Below are 8,496 nucleotides of genomic sequence, written 5' to 3' on the forward strand. Positions count from 1 at the left end.
GTGCAGTACTCGGATGGTCCCAGTGTAGGGACACCCATTCTACTACTTGGTTGCTGTGGTGTTTGTGATATTAGCATGCAGTACAGAGGTGTTTATCCCATTCCGCATTCATACCATGTTGTTTTATACAAGGTAGTGCTGTAGTACTTAGCTCCACCACTTTACCCAGGCCCATCCTCATTCATTTGGAATAGTACATCATATCTTTGGCTTGGGTGCTGTGTTTGCTGTTGATAATCCTATTTCAGGAGGTTCTCTTGGCTTGTCAGTACTCTTGTTCCTAGTCAGGTGGTCCTGAGGTAGCCAAGTAGTTCAAGTTGAAAAGGTTAATGGTATATATGCATGAAAGCAAACCATCAGCCAAGTTCACACAGTAGTGGGACACATTGGCAGCTTGGGAATATCTATGTACCCAGTCGAAAATGCTTTTCTCTGTAGTCATGCTACACAGAAAGGCAGTGCAGACATGGAAATCGTTACAGGCAAGTCCCTACTATCTGGAGAGGATGCAGGACCCTTTCTCATCTTTTGTCAGTATAGTGGCTGCTAGTGACACTTTTCCCTGGCTGATGATAACATAACATACAGTCTCTGCCAGGACCTGAGCAGGAGACAGCCCATCTATTGGGGTGACTGGTATGTACAAAGTGGGTGATATTGGTGCACTAAAGCACCTTTTATAACCATGCAAGCATGATACAGAGCCCTTTGTAGGGTGAATGAACTTGGCCACTTTGTCACTACAGAAACTTGTATCTGAACATCATGCTGTACTCCCATGTCACAGGGAGCCACAAATCCTAACCAACAGTGTACCTCACCCAAGTTGTACCTCAGTTTCATTTCACACATAAGTCTCTTTGTCTTGTACCACTGTTAGTGCAGAAAACAACTGCCCCTGAGGCCCCAACTATGGCATGAGGAAGTGATCCTCCTTCTTAGAGACAATCCTCAAGGAAGCTGACTCTTTCTGGAGCAGAACATCTAATGATGACAGCCCACCATCCTGAGACTACTATTTAGTATACCTCCACTCCATTGAATTTGACCTTTTCACCCCCTGATGAACTGAGGATCTGTTTTACCTGCACAGTGATTTTTTTTTTTTTTTTTTTTTTTTTGTCTTTTTTGGGACAGGGTCTCCCTGCAGCCCCAGCTGTCCTGGAACTTACTATGTAGATGAGGACGGCCTTGAACTCACAGAGATCTGCCTGCCTCTGCCTCCCGAGTACTGGGATTAAAGGCGTGCACCACCACGCCTGGCTGACTTTCTTAATTTTTATTTGTATTTATTTTGTGTGTGAGTGTATTGCCCACATATATGTAAGTGCACCCATGCCATGGGTTGTCCAGGGAGGTCAGAAGAGAGAGTCAGATTTCCCTGGAACTGGATTTACAGACCATTGCTAGCTGCCATGTGACCAAGCCCTCTCTCTGGCCCCTTGCACTTTGATTTTTAACATAACATTCTACCTGTCATTCCTGAATTGCTTGGAGGAATGGCACATGCAACTACCACTCAAGGTCCATCTGGGTAGCCCAAGCTGGGACTTGGGTGTCAGAAAAGTAACCTCTGGTGGCTTCGCACATCATAAGGCCTGTCATGCACCACACAAAGGGTCAAAGCCCAGGGGGTTGCCATTTGGTTAACCTGGGGCAGTATGGTCAACGCAGAAAATACTTTTAGTTGTGTCAGCAGCAGTAAGTGTATAAGTACAACCTTCAGACAGATGAAGTGGCCCTACGCAGTCAACTTGCCATGTGCTTCTCTTTTCTGATCAACCCAGGCAATGTTTCTAGTAGCCACCTTGTGAGCAATGTCTGAGTACACAGTGGACACTCCTAGCAAGCATTCTACATCTCTTCCCAAGAGACCAAATCTCCACTGGGTTTCTGTCATGTTATTGATCCCTCCATGTTCAAGTCATCTGTGAAGCCACTACTGGCCTTTGCATCCACCAAACACAGGTTAATACCTACCTTCTTATCTGTTGGGTGCCATGTGGGTTTTCACAGGGTAAGCCCCATTATTATAGATCAGTCATAACTACCAGCCATACAGTCCTTAGGTTAGCCCACTGGCTTCTTTGATCAACTCCTGTCTCCAAAGGACTGGTAGTGGACAACTGGACTGTCAGTGAAGTCCTTGTGACCTGTGGTACCTGGTGAAACCACCAGTCTGATTGCATATAAGTATTACGGGGTCTGTACATTTCCTATTACTCCTTCTGACTTACAAAATACATTTACTACTTTTTTTTTCTTTTGGTCTTTTTGAGACAGGGTCTCCCTGTAGACCCAGCTGTCCTGGAATTCACTATGTAGACCAGGCTGGCCTTGAACTCACAGAGATCCGCCTGCCTCTGCCTCCCGAGTGCTGGGATTAAAGGAGTGTGCCACCATGCCTGGCTACATTTATTATGTTTTCATGTGTATGAGTTTATTGCCTGCATGTAGGTAGGTGTCCGGTATCCTGCAATGCCCATGGAGGTCTATAGAGGACATCAGATCCACTGAAAGTGGAGTTATCAAATATTGTTAGCTGTCATGTGGGTGCTGGGAACTGAAACTTGATCCTTTGCAAGGGCAGCTGGAGCTCTTAAAAACTGAGCCATTTCTGCCACCCTTTGACTTATTTTTTTAATGTTTCTAATAATTCTGTTAGAGTTGCAAACAATGTATTTTGATTATAATTTGATGCCCATCCCCATGTCCACCACACATACTACCACTATGCCTAACACAATGTTCTCTACTATTACATTTTTTGAAAGGCCTTTGGAGTGTAATCCGTGTTCCCCAAATGTACTCCAGTGTGGGTCTCTTCTTTGGAGACTTGACAACTTGCCCAGCATCTTTCTTCTTGTATTCTTATTTGGAATTTTATTGGAGTAATAATTTCTCCAAAATTGATCATATTTTTATTTTTATATGAATTTTCCATGAGACAAACAGATCAAAAGTATTTTCATATTCTAACATGTTTTGCCAAATAACCTCAATTCCTCTGTTAAAAATTACTCCCTAATATCATGTTATCAGTAATTGTGTCTTTATGGAACATAAGTCTGGCGGATTTTCAAATCAAGAATGTTTTTAGTCATTTTTAAGAGAAGTTGAGGAAGTGTCATTACCCCTTCAGCCATGTCGGAATGGAACCAATAAGTGTGGTGGGGCCACACACATACAGTGGAAGCCAACCCAAGCTATGAACATCATGAAACAGAATTCATTATTTGGGGTTTGGTGCTATAGCTATTAGTGTATTGCACTCAGGATTTGCAGGAGTTTATTTTGAAAAAGTTTTAAAGAGTTCAGATACTTCCCTTTGGGTGAGAAACATTCAAATGTATTCATCGGGGATAGTTGTGATACTAGTTGGTACCTACTCATCAAAGCTGAAATTAAAAGATTTTTCTGTGGTTACACACATTATGTCTGGTTTGTTGGTGGCCTCTATACCTGTGTTGTGGTCAAGTACACAGACGACATTGTGAAAGGTTTCTCTGCAGCAGCATCCATTGTTCTTTCTAAAATTGCTTCAGTGCTACTGTGTGGATTACAGGTAACACTTTTGCATTAGGAGCCCTTCTGTTATGTGTCTCCATATATCTCTATGGGATACCCAGGCAACAACAAATTAACTGTATAGGATAAGAATCAAGAAGAAAACTAAAGTGAACTGCTGAAGCAGATTTACTTTGGGGCCAGGCTGTATTATTTCTGAATAAAGGAATTTTATTATTATATATCATGTACATATAACATATAGAGGTAATGTAGTATCAAAACAATCATGAGAAACTACAACATTCAAGTAAGAAGGTTTAAGACAGGATTTAGGGTTAAGGTGCCAAAGCACCTTTCAGTGCTAACTGTTCACTTGTTCAGGTGCCAGGAGAGAAGAATGACCCCTTCTTGTTCGACAATTCATGTATAGTATATTGTCCCTGTTGCAGTATCAAAGCACAGCAGGATCAAGACTAGATAGGTCATAAAGAAATTTAATCTGTAGTTTATAAAAACAGTTCACAACATTTTATAACTCAGATGATGACTTCTGGGTGATGACTGCAAACCTAAGTGCCATTTACTATCTGATTCATATTTCTATATTAAAACACTTGTCACAGTCTTTATATTTGTAGGGTTTCTCTCCAATATGATTTTGATGATGTGATTGAAAACTTGACAGTCAAGTAAAGTAGCTGTCACCTTCTTCACATTTATAGGGTTTTTCTCTAGTATTAATTCTGTAATGATTCTTAAGTACCAAGCTCTCAGTAAAGCACCTGTCACATTCTTCACATCTGTAGGGTTTCTCTCCCGCAAGTACTTAGAGTATGATTTACTCTAAGATGTGACATTGTCTAAGACTTGCCACATGCTTCACAAATGTAGGGTTTCTCTCCAGTATGATTTCATTAATGTAATAGAAAATATGACATCAAAGTAAAGGAATTGGTACCTTCTTCACATACTGGGTTTCTCTCCAGTATGGCTTCTGTAATGTCTTGTAAGTGTTGAGCTCTTAGTAAAGGCTTTGTCACATTCCTTACATCTGTAGGGTTTCTCTCCAGTATGAATTCTGTAATGTCTTCTAAGTGTTGAGTTCTCAGTAAAGGCCTTGGCACATTCCTTACACCTGTAGGGTTTCTCTCCAGTATGTATTCGTTGATGCTGTTGAAATATTGACATGTGAGCAAAGGCTTTGTCACATTTTTCACATTTGTAGGGTTTTTCTCCAGTATGAATTGTCTGATGTCTTCTAAGACTTGACTTTTGACTAAAGGACTTGCCACAATCTTCACATTTGTAGGGTTTCTCTCCAGTATGCACTCTCTGATGTGTTCTGAGATTTGACATTTGACTAAAAGACTTATCACATTCTTTACATTTGTAGGGTTTCTCTCCAGTGTGAATATTTTTATGCCTTTTAAGATGTGAGGCCTTGATAAAGGACTTGTCACACTCTTCACATGTATAGGGTGTCTCTCCAGTATGCATTGCCTGATGTAGTCTAAGACTTGACATTTGACTATAACACTTATCACATTCTTCACATTTATAGGGTTTCTCTGCATTATACATTGTGTGATGTCTTCTAAGAGTTGATTTCTCCAGGCAAAGCAGAAAAAGAAGACAGCATTTCAATATGGAGAATGAGGCTGAGACCATCGCACATCCAGATATATAAAACACATGTAATAAGCATGAATAAAATTTCCAACATTGAGAAACACTCAAGGGAATAAAAATAAAAATCTATGGAGTAAAAGGAGCTGAAATCAAAACTAAAGTGAGAAAATCTATCCAATAAAAATAGTTTAGAAAATATATGGAAAAATGTAGAAATACATTGATATACAATCAGAAGAAAATCATTTAGAAAGCCCAGATAAATATGGACAGAGCTCTGCATACCAAGCCACAAGCAACATGAAAAAAAAACACAAACTCAGAATAGCAAATACCTGAGAAAAAGCTGTGTTCAAAAATTTTCCATTATTCTCTCATGTCACATTTCCCAAGGTGAAGAATCCCTAGATAATGACAGTTGGCTCTTTGATTACATTTACTTACTTTTATTTTGTGACATGTGTTATGAATTTGTGATGTACATCATAATGTTTGAAGAACAGACACACTGTGCATGATTCATGCTATGTAGTGAACATGTACATTCTTCACATTAGTAGCATTCTTTGATCAGAGCACATTATATGCATTCTCCTGTTATTGTGTCAGCAGAAAATACAGTTATAACTAAGGTAGACTCTATCATTTTAACTTATTTCTCCTTTGAAACTGGAATTTTATACAAAAATTAATTTTCTCTCATGTTTCTACACAGCACTTTGTGGATTTTTTTCATATGATCTACAACTGAGAGAAATTATTCAGCAGATAGAATACTATGCTTTGGCTCCATCTGTAAAGGTTTCAGTCCAGTATCCGTGGGACTTTGTGGTTAACAGACAATGGCAAGGATGAACAATGAAATGGAAGGTGATGAGATAAGAAATCTCATCTCATGGCTGACAAGAATTAGAGAGAAGAAAGGTGCCTGAACAAGGCAGATCCTCCAAACCAAGGCTCTGGGAACTGTATCCCATCCATGAAAGGCTCTGGGAACTGTATCCTATCCATGAAAGGCTCTGGGAACTGTATCCTATCCATGATGAACTCAAGTCACAAAGATTGTGAATAAAGAAACAAGCACATGAGCATCATGAGAAAGCATCATCCCAAAGAAACCTAGACTGACTCACACGCACACAACTGAAGGATGTACAGATTTCTAAAGTCAAAGAAAACTTTTGAGGAGGGGCAAAACTATATCTCGGGCAATAGAAAGTCTTAAATATTATACACAATGACTGCTTTACAATCTCTTTTCTGACCGATAGTAGATAGAAAACAAAAGAATTCACCAATGACTTGCAAAGTCAACTATATTTAACAAATTCTTATTTAAAATGGGAAGACAATATACAATTTCATGCTATGTAAATATTCTAAGTGATTCTCAAAGACTTACAGTCATTTTTGGAAGAAATATGTTAATTATTGTAAAACAATGAAAATCACTAGGAATCAGAAGGGAACAAATATTTTTAAAGCAGAAACAAAACTAAAGAGACAAAATTTACTAATTTCACAATATTTTAAAAACTTGATTCTGGCCAGGCATGGTGGCACATTGCCTTTAATCCCTGCACTTAGAAGGCAAAAGTCAGCAGATCTTTGTGAGATCGAGGCCAGCCTGGTCTCCATAGTGAGTTCTAGGCTACAGGGAAACCCTGTCTCAAAAGGACAAAAAAAAAAAAACAAAAAAAAAAAACACCAGAAAACTTGATTCAATAAGCTTTAAAATCCGGTGAGGACCTATGGGGGTTGAGAATGTGGATGGGGTATAAAGATAATTATGTTTTATATGAAATGCACAAAAATTCAATGAAAATTATATATCAAAAAATGTAGTGAAAGAAAATCACACATAAAAATTTCAGCTATTAAAACTCTCGCACTGGCAAAAAAGTTGGCATGGGAGATAAGGAAAAATTAAATGAATAATTAAATGAAGTGATATTTGAAACTAGTAATTTCCATATAATAAATGTGAAATGAAAGAAAAGTCATTTGACATTTACTACAGGACAAATCTTGGTAAAATTGTTATTACGCAAATTATCAGAATCTCTTTGCAGTGAAACAGACTATGGCAAAACCATTTTCATGTCTTTATCCTTCTTCACTTAGGACCTCTCAACTGGACCCCTCCTTCATCCACTGAAACCTACCTGGCTGGCTACAGTCTCCCCTCTCTTCACATTCCAGGGCTCTTTGCTTTGCTCCAGACAGGAGACCAGAACAGGCTTACACACAGCAAGACCTGAGTATAAGACAGAGGCACATGATGCTTGCTGGATTCTTTAGAAAGTACTTGATTTCTTAACAAAATATTGTATTCCACTCATAGAGAAAAAGAGATGACTCTCCAAGTAATTTCCCAATTTTAATTTTCTGACAGATTCATTAGAATATCATAGAATTTATTTAGTTTTCATATGCTGAGTTCTATCACTGATTCAAAATGCAGCTATGGAAATGGAACTTTAAGTTTCTGGCTACAATATCATGTAATGTTCGGTGGCTGAAATTAATACCAAAAAAATAGTGAAGATGGATAATTCCTCTAACAAGTGGAAATAGAAAGAAATGATAAAACAAACATTCTCTTCATGATGCCCAGACATTCCCAATACACTAATTTTTAAAGACTCTAAGACTTAATCAGCAAAACTAACACATGAACAAAGTTGACTGTTATCAGTGAAGGAATGCAGAATAGTAAAAAAAAAAAAAACTCTGCAAGAAAATCTCCTCACCTACAGACACCAGATTGCTATAGTTCTCCAACATCACCTCCTTGTATAAAACCCTCTGAGCAGCATCTAAGCATTTCCACTCCTCCTGGGAGAAGTCTATGGACACATCCTCGAATGTCAATGGATCCTAAAATGAAAAACGACAATTTCACTATCTGCCCTTTACGGGGTAAAGAGAGATAATAAGTAAGTGAATTCTGAAGAGTACATGAGCAAAAGTATTTTTTTTGTGTGAAAATAAGCTTTATTATATCAAGTAATAAACACAAAGAAAATGTAATTAGATCCAGTCATTTTCTTCCAGCAGTTCTGATCAGCTTACAGCACATGTGGAACTAACATCTTCTATATACCATCTCAGGATGGAAATATTCAGGGAGCTCATTCAGTAGGGAAGATTGCTCTTTTGTCTGTATTTATAACTTGTTCATATTTAAAGATTGACTTCAAAGTACTCAGAGTTGTGCAAATTCTTAAAGAAAGCTCTGTTAAGCAGGAACTACACTGTATGTCAAGCAGGCCAATTACTAAGGAGTTCCAGGCCAGCTGGGGTACAGGACAAGCCTGTCTTAAAAAAAAGAACAAGAATAAGAAAGGAGGAGGA

At 38.5% G+C, this 8,496-nt stretch overlaps 1 pseudogene; it reads right to left on the bottom strand.

Annotated features, from left to right (window-relative positions):
- Positions 1-8,496, bottom strand: part of LOC103741739 — a 111,137-nt pseudogene that overhangs the window by 23,055 nt on the left and 79,586 nt on the right.

Source organism: Nannospalax galili, unplaced genomic scaffold (assembly GCF_000622305.1).
Source record: "Nannospalax galili isolate Female #2095 unplaced genomic scaffold, S.galili_v1.0 scaffold260, whole genome shotgun sequence".
Taxonomy (NCBI): domain Eukaryota; kingdom Metazoa; phylum Chordata; class Mammalia; order Rodentia; family Spalacidae; genus Nannospalax; species Nannospalax galili.